This window comes from Protopterus annectens, chromosome 10.part0 (assembly GCF_019279795.1).
Source record: "Protopterus annectens isolate FY-2018-M chromosome 10.part0, PAN1.0, whole genome shotgun sequence".
Lineage (NCBI taxonomy): Eukaryota > Metazoa > Chordata > Ceratodontiformes > Protopteridae > Protopterus > Protopterus annectens.
Window position 1 is genome coordinate 1,557,901,425 of NC_056744.1, and position 26,947 is coordinate 1,557,928,371.

Sequence of the window (26,947 nt, forward strand, 5' to 3'; positions counted from 1 at the left end):
AGTCAAACTCTGCCCACTAAACTTACGTACTTCCATTTCACTTTTCCGTTACACCCCAAGCTCTCACACCATCCCATAAGAAGTTTCACTTCAATAAAACACACAAATAAATAAATTGCCATTTTAGCTGGTTGTTGAGGCATTTGCAAAGTCTGTTACAAAAATGATACATATACATCAAATATGTATATGATAATATTTCTGGACAGCACACAGGTCTGTTTTTAAGGCTGAACATTCAAAGAAGCTAAATAAATGTGTGCACAAAACAGCATGGAAATTATTCTGCTTACCTAATACTGTCAGGTAGGCCGAGTCAAAGGCAGCTCCACCATTATCTATAACAATGCAGCGATACTCTCCTCTGTCAGTCAGTCTTACACTGCTAATTCTGAGAGAGGCTTTTTCCTCCTTCAGTTCCTTTGGAACAATCCAAGCTCGTCCAGAGAACCTTTTGTCCTGATCCACTAGCCGATCTGTTCCATTGACATAATAATAGACAACTGTCCAATGGCTGTTACTGCGGAAGTGCCATGCAACTTCCATGCTGGCAAGGGCATAATCATATTCCAGAACAAAAGAGCATCCCAAAGTAATGTTATCACCAGAGATTACTTGTGTTGGCCACTTGTCCATGGAGACTGCATGAACAGCTGCATCAATGAAAAAAAATATATACAAGTAATAATTTCTAGTGGCATCTCTGATATTTCTTAAACACATCCATAATTATTAGGTTAAATTGAAGCAAACAGGACAAAAAAGCTTTTAGAACAGACACATATAGAATACAACTTGTTGCTGTTTTGATGTAAGTTGCACTCTTGGTCCACCAACCATTTTTTTAACATTTATATTATTTTACAATGTTTTACCAATATAGAGAATGCACCCTCCTAAATACTGAAACACAACTTGTTTCAGACAGACATTACCTGAACCATGCAAGTCCCACAGAAGAGTCAAAAAGTACAGTTTTGTACCTACCACAGATGTAGATGTTCGAGGGCTAATACAGCTGCAGTAATCACATATGGGTTCTCTGCCGTCAGGCGGTCCCTCGGTCGGCCGAATTCCAAAGTCTAGGTCCGGCGTCGGTTGTTGTCGCTTTCTTTCCTGACGTCAGTGAGGCAGGGGTATATAAGACACAGCCAACGCCATTTTCTTCAGTCTTTCTTGCCCCAGATGTCAGGTGCCCCCAGAAGGAAGGCAATACATAAATTATATTTATATACATGAAATGCAATATAATCAAAAAACAGTAGTTGCAAGCAAATATACCATAGAAGGATAACTCCATCAGGTTGTATGAAGAGGAGTTAGACCCTAGGTCTTTACCCAGAGGGGTAGGAGGGAGGGAAACCTGTACTGCAGCTGTATTAGCACTCGAACATCTACATCTATGGTAGGTACAAAACTGTACTATGTTCATCGTGCATACAGCTGCAGTAATCACATATGGGTAGAATCCCAAAGCTACGCTCAGGGTGGTAGGCACTAGGTGGAACTGGGATGAGCCAGAATGCCCTGCAACACAGCAGTGGCAAAGCCTGCTCTAGTTTTGGAATATAAAGGCAGGTGGTAGTGTTTTGTGAAGGTATGCACAGAACTCCAAGTGGCTGCCTCCAAAATATCTTTGGTAGGAACTCCTCTGAGGAAGGCTGTAGAGGTAGCTGTGGTCCTGGTGGAGTGGGATCTGATGCCTGTAGGGACAGATTTTCCATGATAGGAGTAACAAAACTGTATGCAGTGGCCTATCCATTTTGAAATTGTCTGTTTGGTAACTGGCTTCCCTTGGGCTCCTACAGCATAGGACACAGAGTTGCTCTGATTTCCTGAAAGGCTTTATTCTGTCCAAATAATAACGTAGCTGTCTATGGATGTCTAAGGAGTGTAGGAGCCTTTCCCCTTTGTTATGAGGATTGGGGTAAAAGGTAGGTAAGTGTATGGCTTGATTTAAAGTTACCCTGGATACCACTTTAGGCATAAATGATGGATTGGTTCGAAGGGAAACCCTATCCTGATGGAAGATGAGAAAGGGCTGCACAGCCATGAGGGCTTGTAGTTCCGATACTCTACGAGCTGAGGTAATGGCCAGAAGGAAAGTTGTTTCCCAGGACAAGTATTGCAAATCTGTTGAGGCAGCCGGCTCAAAAGGAGGCAATGTTAATTTTTCTAGAATGTAATTAAGATCCCAGGCTGGTATTGGTTGCTTCCTTGGTGGTCTTATATTCTTAGCCCCTCTGAGGAACTGTCTTAAGAGTGGGTGAGAGAATAAGGGTGGATCCATGTTGAATTCTGCAGAAATGGCTGAGGCATGGATTTTTATAGAGGAAAATGAAAGTCCACTGTTCAGCAGCTCAGCTAGATACTGTAATATCTGAGGCAAATTCAGTTTTTTAGGGTCCTGGCCTTTTTTTCTCATTCCAAAAGCAAAACCGTTTCCATTTTGCAGAGTAAGCCTTTCTAGTAGATGGCCTTCTGGCCTCCAAAATGACATCCTGCACCTCTTTGTGGAGTAGAGTCTGTTGTGGTGTTAAGGAATTTTCCATGCAGCGAGATTGAGTGTTTTCAGCTGACTGTGAAGAGTTTTGTAGCTGTGCTGAGTCAGCAGAAGAGGCATTAGAGGTAGGGGCCAGGGAGGAGTATGTGTTGGGCTCCTCAGTAGTGGGTACCAGTGTTGTCTTGGCCAGTCTGGAGCAATTAGTATCATCTTCGGTCTGTCTGCTCTTGCTTTCAAGAGCACCTTGGGCAGAAGAGGCAGAGGTGGGAAGGCGTAAACTGTCCATGCTGTTCAACTGAATGAAAGGGCGTCCACTCTCCAGGCCTTTGGATGAAAGGTCCTTGAACAAAACTTTTCCAATTGATGATTCCTGTGGGAGGCGAAGAGATCTATGTCCGGCCTCCCCCATGCTTGGATTATCTTTGCAAACACTTGAGGATGCAACTTCCATTCATGTGGATCTGTCATATTTCTGCTTAGATTGTCTGCCAGCATGTTTTCCAAGCCTGGCAAGTACTGTGCTTGAAGTTCAATTTGCCATTCCAGGGCCAAGTTCCAAAGTGTCATGGCTAGTCTGCACAGGGGGTATGAATGTGTTCCTCCTTGTTTGTTTATGTACCACATTACTGTGGTGTTGTCTGTTCTTATCAATAATTGTCCTGGATGCAGGAGGTCCTTGAAAGCTGTAATTGCATTTATCACTGCTAGCATTTCTTTTTGATTGATGTGAAGGTGCTTTTCCTTTTGGGACCATTTGCCCTGAATGCACCTGTCTGTCATGTGCGCCCCCCAGGCGTAGTCTGAGGCATCTGTTGTGATGACTTGATTTGCTTGAGGCTTGCAGAATGGAAGACCTGTGTTTGTTTGACATGCTTGGGCCCACCATAGAAATTCCTTTTGCAAACATGGAATTATTGGTATTATTGTTTCCAAACTGTGGCTGTGTTGAGACCATAGGCTTTTTAGGTACCATTGAAGTTTCCTCCTATGCAACTTTGCACATGGGATTAAAAGAATGCAAGATGCCATAAAGCCCAGAGCATGCAGGATTTTCCTTGCAGTAAGCCTGGTATAATTTGCTAGTGTTTTGAAGTATTGTTAGTTGCCCCTGTTTTTCTGGTGTAAGATAGGCCATCTGGGTGTTTGTGTCCAAGTTGGCACCCAGGAAAGTTATTTTCTGAGATGATGTTAGCCTGGATTTCTCTTTGTTGATTGTGTATCCCAGAGAATTCAGTAACCGTGCTGCATAAGCCAGATGTTCCAGAAGTATGTGCTTGCTGTCCGCTTGGATCAGGCAGTCGTCCAAATAAGAAGTCTGCAGTATGCAATTACTGATGCCAGGCATTTCGTGAATACTCTGGGCGCAGTAGATAAGCCAAAGGGCAATGCAGAGAATTGATAGTGTATTGAACCTGCAAGAAATCTGAGGTATCTTCTGCAGCTTTGTCTGATTGGGACATGCAGGTATGCCTCCTTGAGGTCCAATGTTACCAGCCAAAACTCCTTGCCCAGCATGGGAAGAAGCTGCTGTAATGTGAGCATCTTGAATTTTGGCACGAGTAAGAATGTGTTTAGGATGCATAAGTCCAAAATGGGTCTCCAGTCGGTTCCTTTCCTTGGTACCAGAAATAGCCTGGAATAAAAACCTTGTCCTTGTTCGTGAGTAGGTACCTCTTGAATAGCTTTCATGTCTATGAGCTTTGAAATTTGTAGTTGTGCCTCTGCCCTTTGATTGTGTGGCAGGTTTGGCATGCCTCTCATTTTTGGGAGAGTGTGAAAATGAAATCTGTAGCCTCTGTTTATAACGTCCAGGATCCATTTGTCTGTTGTGACAATATGCCAATTTTTTGTAAATAATGCCAGTTTTCCTCCCAAGGGTGCTGCCAGCTGATACTTGCTTGGCATGGAAAGGAGGAAGTCATTGGGTTTGTTTCCTGTATTGTTGTGCACTGTCCTTGCCACCTCTTGGTGCTGGAGTTTGCCATTGCCTGCCTCTATATGATCCTTGTGATTGCCCTCTGCCCCTTGTGCGCCTGTATCTACCTCTTTGGGGCTTGTCCGTGGCTGGAAAGGACCAGTTTTTAGAAGGCCAATTTCTGCTAAAACGTGGTGGTTGAACCTGTAGAAAAGCTTGACTGTTTGCATAGATTTGGCTTTTTCTTCCATTTTCCGTAGTATCTCCTCAGCATTAGTACCAAATAGCACATCCTTTTGTAAAGGAGCATCTAGTAGTTTAGCTTTCACATGATCAGGCAGGATTTGTTCCCTAAGCCATGCACGTCTACGAATGACTGATCCCGTAACAGCAGCTTTGCTTGAGGCCTCTAGGGCATCATAGCCACATTGTAAAGTGTGTTTACCCACTTGTTCTGCACTATGCATCATATCCTGCAACTCCTTCAAATCTGGTTGTTCAGGTTGAGACATTTTATTTCTTAATTGTGATAACAGAAACTGCTGATATTTAAGCATATGAAACTGACAATTTAAGGCCCTCATAGCTAGGGTGGCCGAGATATATACCTTTTTTCCCCACCTTTCTAAGGATCTTGACTCTCTTTCTGAAGGTAGTGAGTTCTTAGCAGTAGAGGCCTTCATTCCCTTGGGGCCTTGAGAAATGGTTTCAGGGTCAGCATTATGGCTTTTGTAAAGAAATTGGTGAGAGTTAGGAACTCTGTAGTACCTATCAGGCTTGACTGGGGCAGGAGGGAGTGAATCCGGATTAAGGCAAGCCTCCGAATAAACATAATCAAGTACATTCAAGACAGGAGGCATCGCCAGAGGTCTGTGTTGAGGTAACAAAAGAAATTCCCTAAGTCTTTTCTTGGAATCAGAAAAGTCTTGGCCTTCCCAATGGAAGTGTTCCCTCAAGGTGTGTAAGGTTTCCCCAAAAGAAAAATCCTCAGGAGGAGATACTGAAGGAATGGACTGCTCTGCGTCCGAGTCTTCAAATGGGGAGTAAGAGTGTTCCTCTACATCAGAATGTTCTGAAAAAATGGAGCCCTGATCAGAAGAGGAAGAATCTTCCTCCACTCTGGGTCTCTTGTCTGGAGGGGGTTGGGAACCCCTGATAAGAGTAATTAAATCTTCAGCCATTTTAAGCATCTGCTTTTTAGGCATGGGGCCTGGGGATGGGCCCTGTGCAACAGGCCTCTTGGGATGCCTGGCTGATTTGGACTTCGTAAAGGCCTTAATGGAGAAGGAAGATGAAGGTCTAAAAACACCATGGGTGGAAGAGGACCTGTCTACATTAGGAGGCTCAATGCTCACAGTGGCTTCAGTGGCTGTAGTCTGGGTCTGGGCCGAGGAACCTGCAGTCTCGGTTACAGAGGACACCACCAAAGAAGTGTCGTCGGTAGTCAGGGACTGCATAAGCATCTCACTGAGAACCGGACAACGTGTAGCCGGCTTTGGCGTGGTGTCGGTGGAGACCGTGGACCTCGCGTGTCGGTCCTTGTCCTTGCATTTTTTGGTCAAAACGGTAGTCGGAGTCTCCGACGACATTTTATAATCAAAGGCTGTACCAAAAAAATGTTGGGCGAACTCCGCCCGACGCTTAATAGTATGTTTATTGAAAGTCGCGCAAAAGCGACAGCCCGAGACGTCGTGGTCTGGGCCTAAACAAGGTATGCAAAGGGAATGGAAATCCTTATGCGGTATTTGCTTCCCACAAGAAATACAATTGTTAACTTTTTCTGACATCGGTCTGAGGCAAGAAAAGTTTCCCCAACGGGGTACTTAGCTTTAATGAAGACTTCGGTTTCCAATTTTTCGTAAATTCAGGAGCTGGCCGACCAGCACTTGTGAACTGCTTCTGCTTCAGGCACCACACGGCAAAAAAGACTGAAGAAAATGGCGTCGGCTGTGTCTTATATACCCCTGCCTCACTGACGTCAGGAAAGAAAGCGACAACAACCAACGCTGGACCTAGACTTTAGAATTCGGCCGACCGAGGGACCGCCTGACGGCAGAGAACCCATATGTGATTACTGCAGCTGTATGCACAATGAACATCTGAAATGAAGTGATTAAGACACCTAAAGCCGATTGTAGAGCTCTAGATCAGAGGCTTAGGCTGTAGCATGTACAGGGTGCAACTATCTGACAAAGAAACATACCAGCAACACAAAATCTAATGCTACAGTTATTCATTAGTTTCAGGGAGCTTAACAAAAGCTTTGCATAGACCAGCTGTGTCACTGCCCAAGGCCTTTGGGTTACCTGGTGATTGTCCATTTCAGTTTTGTAGTTTTACTTACTTTTATTTTCATTTTCTCTTTATTTTTTACATTTTTGTATACCCTAATACCACCTGTCAGTTAACACCTCCTGTCTGCTGGCACAGCAGAGCTCTTACGGCATTGGATGCACACCATAAATCAACTCATCTGCTCTCCCTATACAAATGCTTGGCTGTGCATCTTCTACAGTGAGGTTATACACAGTCTCTTGCCCCTGTACTTCCCACATCCACGCAGCCAACATGCATGTGCCTCTGCTGTGAACACCCCCCTTCCTCGGTGTACACTAGAGTATGACCGTGCAACAGAATGCACTCAGACATCCTCGCAAAATGAGGCCAAAAGTACTTAAGATGCTCAACCCCAATTATCCTTTAGTACTTTAAGGCTCATTCTCAGCCCTAGGTTTTGTTTTTGCAAAGTATCTCCAGCCATAGGTCTATTACAGCTATAATGGTCACAACACCCAAGTGTGAATTCAATAATTCAGCATAAATGTTCATACATGCCTACAAATTTACAGGTTCCATATTCATATCAGTATGACAACCTGGTTATTACAAAGAATGGATTCAATTAAAGGGATGCAAAAGTATACTCGTATGATCTGTTAAAGAAGGAGAGAGGAACAGGATCCTGGATGCTACATATATTTTTTTAATCCACAATCTCATAATGACAGCCAAGTTCCTACTCTGCCACCCTACTGTCTTATTTGTTCCTCCTAGGGGTACAATTACAATAGCCAAATGAAATAAAAGGCCAGCACCAATGGAGGTGGCCAAAAATATAACTTCATGTAAATATAAAACTAAATTAAACTAAGGAGTATAAATTACCCCCTAGTCAGTACAAAAATGCCATACATAAATAAGCAAACCAGTTTCGGCTACACAAGCCTTCTTCAGTGCATAAATCAAACAATCAAAGACAGAAAACACATCAGAACACAGATTTAAATAGCACTTGCTAATTGAATAATTAATGATTAATTAATTCCTTTTGAAAAAATATTAAAGAGATATGCAGTAACTTACTAGTAAGCAATGGATTCTTGTTACAAAGAAATTAAAGATGTTCATTCAAACCAGAGCTGAAAAGACCTCCCCAATTTGATTATTCATTTTCTTTCTTGTTATTTAGGATAGTATGCCATCCACTTTTGTGGGATATGTCACCTATAATTTTGTCAATAACTGTGAAGTGAAATGAAGCAGATGGGTGCTTAAGTGTTTGTTTGTAGAGTGCACTTGAAAGTTTATGGTTCCTGATGTCACTGGTGTGTTCAGAAATTCTAATCCGTAATGATCTGGATGTTTGGCCTACATAAAAGGCTGAACAATGACAGGAGGCCAAACAGACCACCCAATCCAAACATTTAGCAAAAAGCCTCATGTCAAAGACCTTGTTGGTATTAGAACTGGTGAATTCCTTAATTTTAAAGACCCTGACACAGTGTGTACAATGACCACATGGGTAAGTACTGCACAACTGGCCACCCATAAGTGTATTGTGTGTGTGTCCAACTGAAACCTGAGAAGTGTGTTTATAGTGGCTCCAAACAGATTCCTTCCTCGCCTGAAGTAGAAAAAACATCTCTGGCCTATCTTAGATGCTGATTTAGGGTCAGATAATAAAATGTTCCAATGTTTCTGAATAATGTCCAGAAAAAGTTTGGTGTTTCGTCCATATGTATTGACCATTCTTAAAACATGATCTTGTGATGTCCAGTCCTTATTTTTATATTGCAAAAGATTCTCCCTAACCTGTGTAGAGGCCCAATTGCCAGCCATCACAATATTGCCTGCTTGATAGCCCCTATTATGAAAACGGTTGGCCAGATCCAACTTGTATTTAAGGAAGGTATCATTATCAGAACAGATGCATTTAATCCTAAAAAACTGGAATTTAGGTACATTACGTACCACATAAGGTGGGTGTAAACTACTGGCATGAAGTAAGGAATTATACTGGGGATATTTCCTGTAAATTTGTGTACTCAGGGTGTTATCATTTCTGGTAATGGTCACATCCAGAAAAATAATCTGCTTGAGATCAAATTTTACCTTAAATTCAATTCCCCATTTATTTTGGTTAAGATACTCCACAAATTTCAAAAAGTAAGGTACATCCGCCTTCCATACCAACCAACAATCATCTCCAAATATCTATTTCATCCAAATAGATGTTATGGTTGGAATTATAGATCAGTTCGGTCTCCACGCAGGCCATAAATAAATCTGCATATACTGAGGCAAAGGATGCCCCCATTGCCATATCTTGTGAATGCCAATAACATTGCCCATGAAAAAAGAACACATTTTTTGTGAGGACAAGTTCAGTCATACAGACCAACAAAGTATTGAAACCAGGTGGATACAAGGCACTTAGATCTAACCAATATTGCAGGGCCATTACACCTGCCCAGTGTGGAATATTGGTGTACAAGGTAGTCGCATCTAATGTGCAGAGAAGCCAACCTGGTTCCAACTGAATATTGGAGACGATACCCAGAAATTGGGTGGTGTCCTGGATACATGATCTAATATAAACCAGGACAGGTTTAAGATAGAGAGTAAGAAATTCAGACAGAGTCTCAGTTAAGCTACCCTTCCCTGAAACAATTGGTCTTCCCGGTGGACAGTGAGGATCCTTATGTATTTTAGGTAAAAAAATAGATGTATTGTGATTTGGGAACCTTAACTGTCAGATGGTGTACATTTGTCTGTGTAATGATACCTTCCTGTTGAGCCCGAGCTAAAAATTGGTTAGTTTCAACTTTAAACTTGCTACTAGGATCAAGGGACATAGACATATAGTGCCTTGCATCCCACAACTGTCTCTGTGCTTCCTGATAGTAACTATCCCAACTCATAACTACTACTGCTCCTCCTTTGTCAGCTGACAATATGACAAGATCTTTATTGTTTTTCAAATCTTCCAAAGCTGACTTTTCAACCCTAGAAAGATTATGGTGGCAGATATCATGCCCATCAAAATTATAGTGTAAATCCTTGAGGACAGCAGATTGGAAAAGGAGCACCTGATTAGACATGGGAGGCATAAATTTAGACTGTTGAAATTTAAATGATTTGACCTCTGTACTACAGGTATCAGGATCAAAGTGTATTCTAAGACTGATCAATCTACAAAAGGAAATGACATCAGATGCAAAAGAATCCTCAGTCACAAAAAAGCCGGGAACATAACTGAGACCTTTATTAAGTACAGATATCTGAGCCTGAGAAAGTTCCACAGAAAATATATTGTGTACATTATTATATTCATTCAACATTTAGTCGTCATCTTGAGAATTCCCTCTGAAGTATTTGCGTTGCCCGTGTTTCCTCTCCCCTCTTCTTCTGGACCTGACCCTAAAGGGAGACTAGTATTGCGTCCTTTGGGTGTTGGTGACTGTAGAAGGGGGTTGCCATCTACGTCAGTAGCAGAAGAAGAGTCTTCCCCTGAAGTAAAACTGACATTATTTCCTGTTTTCTGAAGGATAGACTTAGGTCTTTTGCATTTCACAGATGTTATTTTATTTGGATGTACATTGCAGTATGTCCTTGAATTATATACATTTTTAAATAAAATGTTTTTTAACTGATAGGAATGTATATTATGTTCTCAAAATGTAAATTTTTAGTAATGATGTGCTATTTTTAAGGAAGGTGTGTTTAAGTTAATAGTTGCTAACTGATGATTGGTTGTTTTTAATTAATATGGACATGTAAGAGTTGGATGTTTCATTAGTAATAGGTCTGAAGAAGTGGCGTATCTATGCCACGAAAGTGCTCACCAAATAAACTTGTTGCAGATTTTATTTACTGAGTGGTTCATTGAATGTTCCTATAGAAATTTGCTGCAAACTTTATATCTACAAATATAGCCATTGAGGGGTCTATTGGATGTTCCTGTGGAAATTGTGTCTCGCTTTTTTTATCCAATGATCCTGTTCTACTGATGACTTGTCTTGTGTTTGGACTCTTATATGGCATAATGGGTTGGCCAATCTGATAATCCCCAACATCACGTTGAAATGTTTTCATTTTTTTGTTTTCTAGATCACTGCTGCAGTAGCCTAAACTTTATGGATAGATTACCAAAGGGAGGAGGAGGAAGGTATTCAATAATCCAAGAGCCTGGAGAATGGTCCTAGCAAAGCTTGTTCTGGACCTGGAAAAACAATCCAGTTATAAGGTTTTGTAAAAGTATTTATAGAGGACCAAATTGCTTCCTCTGGAAAGAGTCCACACAATACCACAAAAGAAGCCAAAGCCTGGTAGACAGTGCTCTAACCATGCCTGAAGTGACTTGTTATGGTGAGAATAGCAAAATGAAATATCATGAGATAAAAATCTAGAAACTGTTTAGACAATGGTTGTATCTACTCATCTTCATAGGAAACAAATAGCAGAATGGCTTCAGGAAGGATTTAGATCTATACAGCTAGTATCCGAGTTGCCTGTGGACATCTATAGTGTGTAAGATTCTATCTCCCTAGTTTTTATGTGTGGGAAAGAATACAAGAAGATTACTAGATTTACTCAAAGTAAACTCTGAAACCACTTATATGCACAACAGAAGGATTCATCATCAAAGAAACCTCAATGACAAGACCACTAGTGCACAACATAACATTGACAATGTTTTGGTGTCCGAGCACCCTTTTCAGAAGGGGACAAAAAAGGGACAGAACGTTAACAGTAGGATGCGCAATTTCCGTGAAGTCAATGTTTCTAATTCTGACAATGAGACTGAGATATCTGATGCTTCAGATATTCCCAATGGCCAAAGGACACGACCTAATAGTTGCAATAAAGGGCTAGATATTACAGTTCCTATGTCTAGTAGTAACATTAACATCTCTGACTTTACGTTTGATTTTTCGCCCTTCTGTCATGACTTGGAGGCAAAAAGAATTGGGACAAAACCTAAACGATTACCTCCTAACAAAACCTATTCAGCAGTTACGGAACTTCCACCTAGACACAAGACTATTGGTCGTGGTTTGGATACTAAATCTGGTTTCCATCAGGATGGACTGATAGATACTAACAATCGTTTTAATAGATTTCTAACATTTGAATTTGAAATAAATAATGTGAATGAATCTGACAAAGTGGTACATACACAAGACGACAATAAGGGTGAAAGTGGTAATTTAAAGTCTAAAATATTTGTTTTGGGTAAGAAGTTAAAAACTATTAATGGCATTAAAATAGATAATATGTATTTACAAAAGTGTTTAGACCTGAAAATTGTACCAAAAGGTATAAGATTTTTTAAACTTCCCCTGGGTATTGAGTTGACAGATATAGGTAGAAATGAATTTAATATGTTATTTGATGAATTTGGTTTTAAATATATTAAGTTATTGATGAAATTTTATGATGAGAGATTAAGTAAATTAATTCAAGAAGTTGATGATCTTAATACTATGATTGTAAATGATCTGTTATTTCATGACTGGGAAAAGTTATATAACAAACAATATGTTGAAGCAGAGAAATGGGCTTCAACTATATGCACACGTAAGAATAACAAAATGTTAAGAGACAAAAATCAATATCAACAACAAGTAGCATATATATGGCCCAAAAAACGTAATTTTCCCACTAATGAAGGGAACACAAACAGGGCATTTAGAGGTTTTGACACAGATAAGGAAGTAGTGGAACATTATGAAGTTTTTAATGTTGATGAATTTAATACACAGGGTTTTCAGAGATATCCAAGAATCAAGAACCCACCTTACCAAAGAACACATCAAAAGTTTCACACAAGAGGGAATTTATAGAGGAGGATGGTAGCTTAAATGAAAATCAGAATGTTTCCAACAGTGAAGCTAGTATAAGTCAAAGTAACATTTCAGGGAAGGATGACATAGTCATTAATGACAACATTTACATGTATCGCAATTTTAAAATTTTTAATTATTCTAAACTATATATTGATAAGGTTTATTTCAGCTTGTTTGAAAAAGGCATGAAATTTATCCCTGATCCGAGATTCAAACTTACAGATGTATTAATTGATTTTAAGAAATTCATCAGGAAAATCAATTTAGAAGTTTTTTATAAAGACAGGATTCCGTCTGGAGGAATTGAAGGGGGAGATAACATATGTCAATCATTAGTTATAAAGAGCAAGTTTACCCCACCCAATCACCCGACTATAGATACCTTTGATAAGGTGGTGACTAGGGAGATATATAGTGTACACAGTTTACTTTCATCTATGAAGGTATATCAAAATTTGACGGAAGATGAAGGCAAGTTATTACAAACCTTAAAGAGTGATACTTCGATCCGTATTATGAAACCCGACAAGGGTGGAGGTATTGCTATCTATCACAATTTGAATTATATACAGAAAATTTACAATATACTACATTTTTCTGGTAATTATGTTACTGTCTCTATGAATGAATTAAACATAGCGTACCAAAGAATTGACTCCTATATTGAAGAATACTGGGTTGAGGCGAGAATAACTGAAGCTATTTACAGATTTATCAAAGTTGGTCACCCCAAATTAGCAACTATGGTGGGTATCCCAAAGATTCACAAAAACTCTGAGGACCCACCCCCGAGACCTATTGTCTCAGGAAGTTATTCCAAAACCTTTAATATTGGAAAATTCATAGATACCTTATTAAAAAATGTATATACTTTCATCCCGCATATGGTGAAGGACTCATGGTGCTTCTTATCCCAGTATCCAGTGAAGGAGCTCGACATTAGTGAACCTCACATCATAGTTACCATTGATGTGATTGATCTCTTTTCATGCATACCGAAAGATGAAGGTTTATCAGCTTTCACTAATAGTCTGACTAAACACACTGACCTAGAATGGGATGCCATAAGTTTGATAGCTGAACTTATGGCTATAGTATTGGACAATAGCTTCATTTATTTTGAAGGTGAGATCTTCAAACAGACAAGAGGCGTAGCAATGGGGGCAGCTTGTGCCCCCATCTACGCCAATTTAGTCATGTTAAACTGGGAAGACAATGTTTTGTTTCCATCTAAATATTTTCAATACATCCGATACTATTCTAGGTTTTTAGACGATATTTATATCATCTGGCAAGCTTCAGAAGCGCTTTTAGTAGAATTTATGGAATTCATCAAAGGTAGTAGCACCTTCTTAAAATTTACATTCTTATATGATTTTCTTGGACTACCATATCTTGATACCCTCATAGTTAACGAAAATGGGAAGATACAATCCAGAATTCATAGAAAACAGACCTTCTCTAATAACTATTTGGATTATTCCAGTTATCATCCCCCTAAAGTAAAATATAACGTCTTTAAAGGACAGGTCATTCGAGCTGTACGAATGGTTTCAGATGAAGAAGAATTACACAAATAATTGAATTTAATTCAGGGATTCTTTAGAGAGAGAGGATACCCTTCAGAGATGATGGAAGAAGTGGTATCATATGTTATCAATCAGAGAGGTAGCAAATACAAATCGTTACTTGGATCAGGTGATGTACAGAATAAACCCATACTAACACATAATGGAGTTAATCCTGGTTTTCAAAGGGCATGTATTATTCCGTACTGTGTAGGTAGTGACAATATTAAAGTTATTATAAATAAATTCTGGTATTTGATCAGTACTGATCAGACCTTAGTTAACATCTTAGGTTCCAAACCCAGATTTATTTATAGAATGGGAAATAACTTGAAGAGATTACTAGAACAACAGTATAATACCAAACATTTGGGTCCTGTCCATCAAAGTAGGACCACTAGTAATAAATGTGGTTTTTGCAGTTACTGTAAATTTATGTCCAGTGCAAAGAAGATATATCTCCAAAATGGACACAAAAGCATTATTGTCAGGAAATCAGGTAACTGCAACACGAAACAGGTTATTTATCTTGCTAAATGTGATCTTTGTCCTGCCTTCTACGTAGGAAGAACCGAACGTCATTTAAGAAAACGTATATATGACCACATGTACAGTATTAAGACTAAAGACATACATAATGCCCTATACAGACATATACAGGCATTGGGAACAGAACACACTTTTAAGTTTTTTATACTAGATGTCATTTATAATGACCCTAGGGGGGGCAATTTTAAAAGCCTTATAGCTTTTAAAGAAACGTGGTGGCAATTATATCTTGATGCCACCAATCCACCTGGTCTTAATGAATGTATTACGGTTAGATCATTATTATTATAATACCTAGTCATAATAATATTATAGGTATAAGGTTGACAACATTAGTTCATAGTATATCAATTATTTATTTTTTCAAGTTTGCCCTAATACCTTGGTCTCATCACAGCATATTATTCCTGATTTTAGCACCATACAATATATTTAGTGTCCATCACAATTGTTTTTTATAAAGAGTTTTTTATATAACTAATATACTTTGTATAAAAATGTTTTTTAACAAATTTTTTAACAAGTTTTTATATGTATTTATATTATATAACTTACGAAAACTGTTATATACATTTTTTCCTGAATTAATGGTACTAGTTATGAACATTCCCCTGTTATCAAGCTTATATATTCATACTATTTTTAAAATCTTCATGGTTTCACACTTGTAACGTTTACATTTGCTGCATATGCATCAATTGCACGAATTTATTTATTTATTTATTTATTTATTATAATATAATTATTCATTTGAAAGTTTGTAATAACATATAATAACATACATTCTCAACATATTTTCAGTAAATTTTATACATATACTCATACTTATACTTTTTATATATTGCATATACTGTATCCATTTTTCTTTTGATTTTAGGCTAAAAACTATTATAAGTAAATTATAAGGAATTTATATTAAATTAGCACACACGAACTTATCCTTATTTTTTAAATGGGATGTGTGCAAACAATTTTAGTTTATAGCTTACACCCAATATATTATTTCATAACATATTGAATTTAACTCATATTATATTACATCTTGTACTTCACCCTTAATATTGTACCACTGTGATGATGTTAACTAGTTTATCAGATTATTATATCGAAGTCTTACAGATCTCTATTATGAACAGATGTTTTGACATGATGTATGTCCAACTTTCATTTAAATTGTAGTATGTCTTTCAAATTTTTGAAAGTCATTTTGGCGCCAAAACATTTATAAATTGAGTGAGATTATGTACTCACTTTTAGTTCTGAAGAAGACCAATTGACTTGGTTGAAAGCGCTAAACTGGGATATTTTTTATTTTTATGTTGTGCACAGTATTTGTTTGTACTCACGATATTCTGCGTGAGTTTTCCGCTCACCAGGATTCGAGTTATGTGTTTGTAGTCGTTTATGGTGTAGTGTCGTGATGTTCAATAAATTGTGAGCTTATCCAGCTACCTGAGGATTACTGAAGTTTGTCCAGCATTTCACTCGACTATTGGGCAGCATACGCTTATTGGTGTGACCGAAGGTGATCATTTTGTGTTGATTCCAGCATTGTTACGAAACCTCACCCTTGTGGAAAATGAGGATCATCACTCATTATAAGAGCTTGTATGTAACACAGCTACCCTTGATGTAGAAGTCAGAGCAATGAGTAATACAGTCTTCCACACTAAGTACAGTTGTGTACACTTACCATAAATGTAGATGTTCGCGTGCATTCACTGTTGGGTTATCCCTGCCAGAGTAACCCTCGGCCGGCCCGAATACCAGAGGCTTAGTATTTCTGGGTCGGTTGCTGTAACTTCAGGACTGACGTCAGGTCATCAGTAGTATAAAGTAAGGCAGCCGATGCCATTACATCCGATTTCTTACCCTAACCTGTCAGAGTCCTCAAGTAGGAGCCAGGTTCTGGTGGAAGAACCCCACCGGTAGAAAGTAAATACCAATATGTCCCTTGTAAGGAAAGAGAAGAAAAAAGGGGGATGGAGAGAGGGAAAACAGGACTGCAACAGTGAATACACTCGAACATCTACTACATTTATGGTAAGTGTACACAACTGTACTATGTTCTTCATATTTCACTGCTGCAGTCATCACATTAGGGTTGATTCCCAAAGTGTAGGAAATGGGTGGAGGCAATCAAGGAAACTAGGGGCTGGCTAGGATGCCCTGCAAGACTGCAGTGGCAAAGTCTGCCCTGGATTTGGAGAAGATAGGCAGGTGGTAATGCTTGGTGAAAGTGTGAACAGATGTCCAGGTGGCAGCCTCCAGGATGACCCTGGTGGGGACTCCTCTGAGGAAAGCTGCAGAGGTGCAGGCTGCTCTGGTGGAGTGAGTCCTGACCCCCTTGGGGGGAGGATTTCTGTGTTGTTTGTAGCAGAAATGGATGCAGTGTACTATCCATTTGGAAATGGTTTGTTTGGAGATGGCTTTGCCTTCTGCCCCTGTAGCAAAGTTAACCAGCAATTGATCGGACTTTCTGAAGGATTTAGTCCTGTCTAGATAGAATCTGAGTTGTCTGTGCACATCTAGAGAGAGTACAGTATCCTTCCCCCTTGTTCTGGGGATTAGGAAAAAAGGTGTGCAAATGAATGGATTAGTTGAGAGACACACTGGACACCACCTTGGGCATGAAGGATGGGTTAATCCTGAGCGATACCGTGTCAGCATGGAAGATGAAGAGTTCCACAGCCATGAGTGCTTGCAGCTTGGAGACTCTTCTGGCTGAAGTAGTGGCCAGATGGAAAGCTGTCTTCCAGGAGAGAAATTTTAGCTCTGCAGAAGAAGCTGGTTCGAAGGTAGGCAGGTTGAGCTTTTCCAACACAAAGTTTAGGTCCCAAGCTGCGGTTGGTGCTCTTTCTGGGTGGCCTCAAGTTGCTAGCCCCTCTTAGGAACTGATCAAGGTGTGTGAGAAAAGGGGCAGCTCAGTGGGAAAATGAGCAGAGATACCTGAGGCATGAATTTTAAGAGAGGAAAAGAGAGGCCACTGTGTAGTAGGTCAGCTAAGTAATCCAGCATGAGAAGGAGGGAGGGCTGTGCTGTATTGGCTCTCTTAGCCTGAATCCAGGTGCTGAACCTTTTCCATTTGTCAGCATAAGACATTCTAGTGCTAGGGCGTCTGGCCTCAGGTATAACATTTAGAACCTGTTTACTGAGGTTGCCAGATTGATCGATCAGGGGTTAGGGAATAAGCCAAGCTGCCAAACTGAGTATCTGCAATTGGGGATGCATGAATTCCCCTTCCCTCTGCGTCAGTAGGCTTGGAGTCTGAGGAAGATGCCATGGTGGCAGTGGGGACAAGCTGTGCAGCAAGGGGTACCAGTGCTGGCGAGGCCAGTCTGGTTCTATAAGAATCATCCTTGGTTTTTCCTCCTTTATTTTGAGCAGTGCCCTGGGGATGAGAGGTAGTGGAGGAAAGGCATAGACCGATAGATTGACCCAGGGGAAGGACAGGGCGTCCACTTTCCAAGCCATGCAGTGATGTTCCCTGGTGCAGAATTTGCTGAACTGATCATTGGTGTGGGAGGCAGAGGTCGACCTTTGGGGTGCCCCATTTCTGAGTTATTAGTGTGAAGGTTCTTCTGTTGAGCTGCCACTCGTGTGGGTCCAGAAGATTTCAGCTTATTTGGTCTGCCAGAGAGTTGAGAAAACCTGGTAGGAATTGTGCTAACAGGTGGAGTTGCATGGCAGAGGCTGTGTGCCAAAGGGTCATGGCCAGCCTGCATAGAGGGTAGGAGTGAGTCCCTCCCTGCTTGCTGATATACCACATTACAGTGGTGTTGTCCATTTTGATAAGGAGAGCCCCTGGGGAGAGAAGGGGCTTGAAAGCTATCAAGGCATGCTGGACAGCCATCATCTCTTTTTAGTTGAAATGCAGAGGGATTTGCTGTGGGCTCCATTGGCCCTGCATGCACCTGCCATCTAGGTGTGCAGCCCAGGCATAGTCTGATGCATCTGTGGTGAGTGTCTGGGTGGCAGGGGGGGTGGGGTGGGGTGAGAAAGGTAGCCCCTTGTTGTGGGAGCATGCTGTTGCCCACCAAAGAAATTTTTTTTGAGGCAAGAAATTATAGGTATAAGAATCTCTAGGTCAGTAGTGTCCAACCCGCGGCCCGCGGGCCGCATGCGGTCCCCAGAGCTCTTCCATGTGGCCCGCGACCCTTAAATTGAAATGTAACTTTTTTTCCGTGTGTTTTCACGTCCGCGTCCCTCAGCTATTCTGCGCATGTGCAAAATTACTTTTTTCACGTTTTTTTCTTGCCAGCGTCTTTCAGCTGGTATGCACATGCGCCAAAACACCGTTCGGTCATTTTTTTTCATTTGCGGTGAAGGAAGGAGTGAGATCGCGGCGAAGAAGTTGGATTTATTTACCTGACTACATCTGTTTTTACAGCAGTAAAAGGTAAGCTAAGCTATAGTGGTCAGACTTATTCTGGTTGTGTATTCTGTGTACAATGATTAGATAGTGGACCGTACAGAATTAGTTCACTGCTTTGCTGAATGCTTAGATATCTCCTGCTCCCCCGTGACCTCACCAGTGATAAGTATCTCAAAATGAATGAATGCAATAAAATGAAATTTAAAGTTTGTCCAGGAAGCTGCAACACTACTCCACAGCTCTGCTTTTTAACCTCAGAAACAGGAACACATCCAGCAATAATCAGGGACGCTAAATAATAGTACTAACCTGAGAAGAGGACAGAATAATAGAATGGTAATTAAAAGTATATTTTTGATGTAAAATAAGTCTATAAGTAATTATTGTCATTATTTACTTACTATAAACCACCGCGTTTTTCCACAATTTATATTTTTACGAGGGACAAAGCAAATTTAAGCTAAAATCAGGGATAGATGAGCAGTATGCTGCCCCCAAATGACAACTAGAGCAGCGGTTTAGTACCTTATGCCAGTGCTGTGCTTCCTCAAAGTTTTGATTGTCGTCCGAACTGTGATGTGGTTTGTGCATTGGGAGCAACTGTACCGCTCTCTCCCGCTCATAAAGAGTTGTCGGAACTTTGGTTTGAGGGTTGATAGGTGTTTTGAGACAAGAAATGAACAGTACGGAATTCCTGTGAGAGCTGTCCATTGTTACTGTTTGGTTGGAACAGTAATCACAACTACTTGACAGAATAAATGAAGGTTGCTAAAAGCATGTTGACCTAAGGTTGTTGCATGAGTTCCCTGTAGTTTGTTTTCTGTTGTAGCGTTTCATACTCCTTAATGTTCCTAAAATAAATGCTGATAATCTAATAACTTTCTAAGTGGATTAAAAAAGCTTCACGTGTGGTATATTGCTGTTGGTAGTGAAGTAGGCAATACTGGCATCTTCATCCTTGAACGCGACTTAATGGTCCAGGGTTGTCCAATACTGCGGATCATTTAAGTTACATAAAACATTCTTTCAACTCCTTTTCACAACCTTAATTCAGCCATTTACAGCTATCTGCAACATTAGACAGACTATCCAAAGTATGTTTCATTCTTCACGTCCACCATCAACAAAACTGTCTTATTTTAACATCTGGGAGGAAGCGGTGATCAGCCTGTAAAAACAGGTAGCAAATGATCTTGAGAAGTATGCCATATATAATTAATAGCGTACATTTATAATAAGGACGGCAATGAAAATTTGATGAATAAACATCATTCTTTCATAAATAGCAAAGCCATTTCTAGCCATAAAAAGTGGATTTTTCTGGGTAGTATTTGTAATGTTGCAACACTACACTATACAAACATTTCTCACCTACAAGTTCTGATTGTTGCAGGCTTACTATTCACGTTATTGTTTAATCTACCCTGTGTGCCTCCTATAAAATAACTCATTTAGCAGATAGGCCTCGTCTCGCATCATTTTTCATGTGTGTTTTTTTATGGATTACATTTCACATGGGCGTGTGTTCGTGCGTACACATCCAGGGACACGTTTTTGATTCTTTTCAGTTAGAAAGCTCCTCAGCTTGCTGTCACCACGATGGTTACTAAGAAAAAATGGTTTAGATTTGAAAATGAATAACTGAATGCATTTTCAGAGGAATGATAAAAGTGTAACTGCAATGTGTAACATCTAAGTACAGTAACAATCACTGCTTCAGCACAAGGTCACCTGTATTAACTGTCGGCGGTTTTTGCAATGTCTGAAACCGTGAAATGAATTCAGAGATGTTCCTAAAAATTGAGGACAGATGGGGGGGGGGGGGGGTTCTCACAGGAAAAAAAAACAGTCCTAGTGTAGGTGCGGACATATAGTGCACTTCGCACATTGGAACAATGTTGTATCCAAGGTCACGACTACAATCCTGATGCGATTGATGTGGGCAAAAAGGTTTCACCCAAACTTATGTATTTGCTTATTTTAGTTGCAAAAGTTGCAGTCTTGTTGAAATATAACCATACTTTGTGACAAATAATGCTTTGTGTTGTTTTTGCCCGTGCGCCTGCCAGCCATCAATTGTCCTCTTTATCAGACATGCGGTGTCCGGTTGGGTGGGGGCGATATCAGCTTAATAGTTCTGTAACAACCGATTGAGCTGATTTGAACTTTTCCTGTGTAGTCAAAGTTGGTTTACCCAGGCAAGCCCGCATAAGGGTTTAACTTTATATCTATTTTCACCGTGCAGTGTTAAAAACTGTGTACCACACGAAGGAAGCCCATAGAAATGAGCCATAGTTGCAGTGAGGATTATTGTCATATTTAGTACATTAGTGACAGCTGGTAAAGGTTTTGAGACATTCTATGAATCTCTAAAAGTCACTGTTGCTCCCACTTTCCAACATCAGCACTTTTTTAGGGGGTGGTTGCTGTGGAAGGGTGGAAGTTGTTCGAGGCTTCTTGTTTCCCAGATGTTATATATTATGAACAAAAGAAAAAAGTAAAAAAACATCACAGTTAAAGACATAGGTTTGTTCACGTTTGTTTTTCTCTCCCTCTGTCTCTCTCTCTCTCTCTCACACACACACCAATACACAACATATGTCCATTAAGGACATGATGGAAGACATGGAAACCAGCAAAATCACAGGTATGATCTCATACAAATTGAAAGGTTTGTACCTGTTAATTTTTTTTACAAATAAACTTTACTAAGATGTTAGATTTAACTGTTTTTTAAATAATTAGAATGAGATATTGAATTTATTAATTTATTTATATTTATTAATTTATTTATTGTTCAAATTAACCTACAATACAGCCACATTAGTCCGCATAAACCTGTTTTTTTTGTTTGCTCTTCAGTTAATGTGAGACCTTTTGGTCCTCACTTGCCGTTTGCCCCCAGACCATTTCTGTTGACTCAATGCGGCCCTTGCAACTGAAAAGGTTGGACACCCCTGCTCTAGGTCTTGACAGTGTTGACACCAAAGGCTTTTTAGGTACCACTGAAGTTTCCTCATATGCAGTCTGTCATATGGAATGAGTAGTATGCAAGATGCCATGAACCCCTGAGCTTGCAGGATCTTCCTTGCAGATAGCTGGGGTCTGGTCGCTAGTTGAGAGAAGTAAGCTGTCAGGAAATTTGTTTTTCTGGTGTAAGGAATGCCATCTGGGATGCTGTATCCAGGCTTGCTCCCAGGAATATAATCCTTTGGGTGGGCACCTGTTTGATTTTCTTTTCGTTGATTGTGTACCCTAGGGAGGTTTGTAGGGACTTTACAAAGGCCAGGTGCTTAAGCAGCTTTTCCTGGCTGTCTGCCTGAATTAGACAGTCGTCTAAGTATGGGTAAATCTGGATATTCCTTTGTCTGCAAAAGGCAATGGCAGGAGCCAGACATTTTGTGAAAACTCTGGAAGCAGTAGATAAGCCAAAGGGAAGCACAGAGAACTGAAAGTGCTGAGATCCTGCCCTGAAATGGAGATATTTCCTGCAGGATTCCCTGACAGGAATATGGAGGTAGGCCTCTTTTAGATCTAGGCTGGCTAGCCAAGCATCTTGGATAGTATGGGTAGCAGCTGCTGGAGGGTGAGCATTTTGAATTTTGGGATCACCAGGAAGGTGTTTAGAATGGATAGATCGAGGATGGGGTGCTAGGTGCCCTCTTTTCTGGGTACCAGAAAAATTCTGGAGTAGAAACCTTGGCCTCACTGTTCTGCAGGAATGTGCTCCACTGCCCTCATAGACAGCAGGGAAAGGACTTTCTTTTGCATCTCTGCCCACTGGTTTGAAGGTAGATCTGGAAACCCTTTTGGGGTAGGAGAAGGTGTGGAAAGAAAATCTGTATCCCTGGGACACTATGTTGAGAACCCAGCGGTCATTGGTAATGGTGACCCAGGTGCTTGCCTGAAAGGAGAGTTTTCCTCCTAGGGGTAAGTGAAAGTGGGCAGAGGGAGGGGGTGGTGGGATGAGTCATTGTGAGTTCTTACCATAAGGGGGTGGCTTAGAACTCCCAGGTTTTGAAGTGGAGGTAGTCCACTGCTTAGATCTCTGCATTCCCTGTGGCTGCTGTCTGGGAGGTCTGGTTCCCTGGGGTCTGGGCTGGACTGGCTTAGTGGGAGCAGGAAATGACTAGTGCTTGGTAGGACAATGCCTGCTGAACCTGGGTGGCTGGACCTGTAAGAAAATCCTTACCTGTCTGCATAGATTTTGCTTTTTCTTCCATATTTTTTAAAACCTCTTCTGCCTTAGTGCCAAATAAGTTGTCTTTGTGCAAGGGGGCATCCAACAATTTAGATCTGACATGGTCTGGCAAGGGCTGTTCCTTAAGCCATGCATGCCTTCTAGTGACAGATCCGGTGACTGCTGCCTTGCAAGAAGCTTCTAGGGCATCAAAACCACAGTGCAAGGTGTGTTTAGTTACTTGACTTGCAGAATGCATTAACTCTTGTAACTCTCTAGATTCTGCACAAGCAGGAAAGGAAAACATTTTTTGTTTGAGGAGTTCCAGGGTATATTGCTGAAATTTTAGCATATGGAACTGACAATTTAGTGCCCTGACAGCAAGAGTAGCTGAGATGTATACTTTTTTACCCCATCTGTCTAGTGCTCGGGAATCCTTATCTGAGGGGGTGGGATTCATAGTAGAGGTTGCTTTAATCCCTTTAGGTCTTTGAGAAACCACCTCAGGGTCATCAGTAGGATTTTTAAAAATAAATTTGTGTGAATCAGGGACTCTATAGTACTTGTCTGGTTTTCCTGGGTGCAGGAGGGAGGGTGTCAGGACTCAAGCTGGATTCCAGGAAAACATCCTCCACAACATCCAGGACTGGGGGAATGGCCAGGGGTCTGTGCTGTGGAAGATCTAAGAATTCCCCAAGTCTCTTTTTAGACTGAGTTTAGTCCTGACTCTCCCATTGGAAATGCTCCCTTAAGGTATGAAGGGTTTCTCCAAAGGAAAAATCCTCTGGGGGGAGAGGCGGAAGGGATGGAATCATCTGCATCAGAATCCTCATAAATAGAGAGGGGTTGCATGTCTTCATATTCAGATGCATCACAGTCATCTGACTCTTGTTCAGACAAAACTACAGGGGACAAATCTCTTCTCCTTTTGGAGGGAACGCTTGAATTCCCCTGATCGACATGACAAGGTCTTCTGCCATTTTAAACATTTGAAACTGAGGCAAGGAAGAAGTTGCCTGAGATTGGGTCATGCGTTTCTTGGGTGTGGTTCGTACTCTGGGCCTAAGAAACTCGGTAATTTTTGAAAGAACAGTAGTCATGAAATAAGACATCGGGTTGTGTCGAGAATCAGTAGTGCAAAGGACTTCCTCAGAAGCCAGTGCCTGCTCAGTGGCTCCGGACCCATCCAAAGTAGAGATGACCGCAGGTTCCTTAGTTGAAGAAGAGTTAGTTTTGCAGCATACCAGACTCTGAAAGGGTCTTGGCAGTGGCCTGCAAATCCACAGAAGTGGGCATCAGAGGCTGTGAAAGCATCTCACTGAGGACTGGAGAACTGATGACTAACTTAATGGAAGCGGTCAGTTTGGACATGTGTGATCTGTCAAGTCTTTATCTTTACGTTTTTTCAGAAGATCTGCTGTCAGATGGCTTACCAAAGCCATATCAGAGTTAGAGGACTGTAAGTGAAAAAATCTAGCTACAATAAGGGCCTGACGACGGATAGTTCTGGCATTGAACAAAGCACAGAAGCGACAGCGGGGGATGTCGTGGTCTGGGCCTAAACAAGTGACTCAGTAAGAATTAAAGTCTCTGTGTGGTATTAGCTTTCCACAGGCGAGACAATTAACTTTTTCTGACATTGGTTAGTGCAAGAAAAAAGCATCCCCAATGGGGTACTTAGCTTTAGAAGACTTCAGCTTCAAATCAGTAGACGAAACTCAGGTAGCGGCCAACTGGCACTCGTGCGAACTGATTCTGCTTCGGTCTCCATGGCAAGAAAGACTGATATAAATGGTGTCTGCTGCCTGATTTTATACTACTGACAAACTGACGTCAGTCTTAAAGCAACAGCAACCAACACAGAAATACTAATCCTCTGGTATTCGGGCCAGCCAAGGGCACCTTGGCAGGGATAATCCAAATGTGATGACTGCAACAGTGAAACACGAACATCCTCAAATCAGCCAGATGAGCTGGTTCAAAATGAAAATTGTTAGATTTTAAAGCAGAAAATGAAGACCCCAGGAGGAGCCACTTGTTTGCTAGATGAATATTTAAAAATCCCTTCAAAAACTACCTGACTTGAGGGCAGGAAGAAACGGTGGGTAGAATCTAAGAGCACATAGCAGAAATGGTCTAGATAAACCTTGACAGAAGAGTGAGAAAAGCCAGAGGATAATAATGCACAAATATTCTAGAAGCAAACCAAAGGGTAAAAAGAATCAGGCAAGCTATCCTATAAAAACTCTAAGAAAGACCAAACTAGGCTAGAGTCTTTACTGTTTAGTACCTTGAACCTCCTGTAGTGGAGGTACATGGGATATAAGCAAATAACCCTTTAAAGACGTACCACTGTTTCGGCTACATGTCTTCTGAAGCCCTATGACTTTTCACTTTAAAGTATTTACTGGTGTAGCCAAGCCACTAAAGTCAAACCTCATTAGTTGTAGACATGCTATGTTTTGTCACTTTTGAAATGACACCCTGATCCCATCTGCAAAAATGGGAAAAGGGGGTTGTGGATGGATGCCATGTTTTGTCCTTTTTCTGAGACTGGCGATACAGCATATGCAGGGTGTTTGGTTATACTTTGGAAACACATAGCTTAAGGTAAAGCGTAATGTCCATAACCACTAAGGTACCTAATTTTAGAGGCAGAGGCATTTGGGCCTTGAAAGTATCCTGGTTCTTTGTATGGTACTATCTATAAAATCTTTTCCATTTACACATATATGAGTTCCTGTCTTCCAGACCTGTCAGCAAGAAATACGGGGGCACAATTTCTTTATCTCTCTGTTCTACTCTGACAGAATGTAAGACGACTGAAGAGTCAAATCAAGCTGAATTTCTACCTTCCAGGTAATCACGGCAAGTCTGCATAGGGAATATGATCTGGTACCCCTTGCTTGTTTATATACCACAGCACTGTGGTGTTGTCTGTAATAATTTGCAGAGATCCCAGAAAACAAAGACAGTTTAAGGTTTTTGAAGCAGTGATTACTACCAACATCTCTGACATTTATGTGCTTTTGTCTGTCCTTTTTGTTCTACAGGTATTGTACTTTCACCCCATTGAATAAGGGGGCAGTAATGAGTCCAAACAATGTGTTTATGCATGTGATCAAAATGCATAGTCAACAAATGCAGATTATCAACTGTTTGCACATTGATGTAAGGACATTATAGTAGGAACAGCATATTTTTAGCTCCCACAAGATTACACTCAGTGTCACAAGAGGCTTTGCTCGTCATATTACGATGGTGCTGGTGCTCTTCTGCAGCGCTGTGAGCTCATGTGAGATCACATCATTGTGATAAGGGGCTTTGCCTTTTCTTTCACTGTTGTGCATCTAAAGCACCTGGGGGTGCAGGGGCAAGCCCCCTGCAAAAAAAAAGTCTTTGATTTTTTTTTTTTTTTTTTTATGTAGATGGCAGCTTGATCTAATGGTTTTATTATACTGGAATGCCAATTAAGTGAATATCAATGCCTTAATACAGACTTTTGGATACAGCTTCACAAGAAAGGTCTGAAGCATCTGCTGTGATAACCTGAGAAGGTGGCAGAAGGGAAAATGGGAGACCAGGATTGAGAAAGAACCTGTGCATCCATCAAAGTAACTCCCTTCTTACAAATCAGCACTAGTACTGAAAAGATAAAAGGTGACGATGCTGAAACCAAACTGACCTGAGGCACCACTGAATATTTCTCACCTAATGTCTGATCAAAG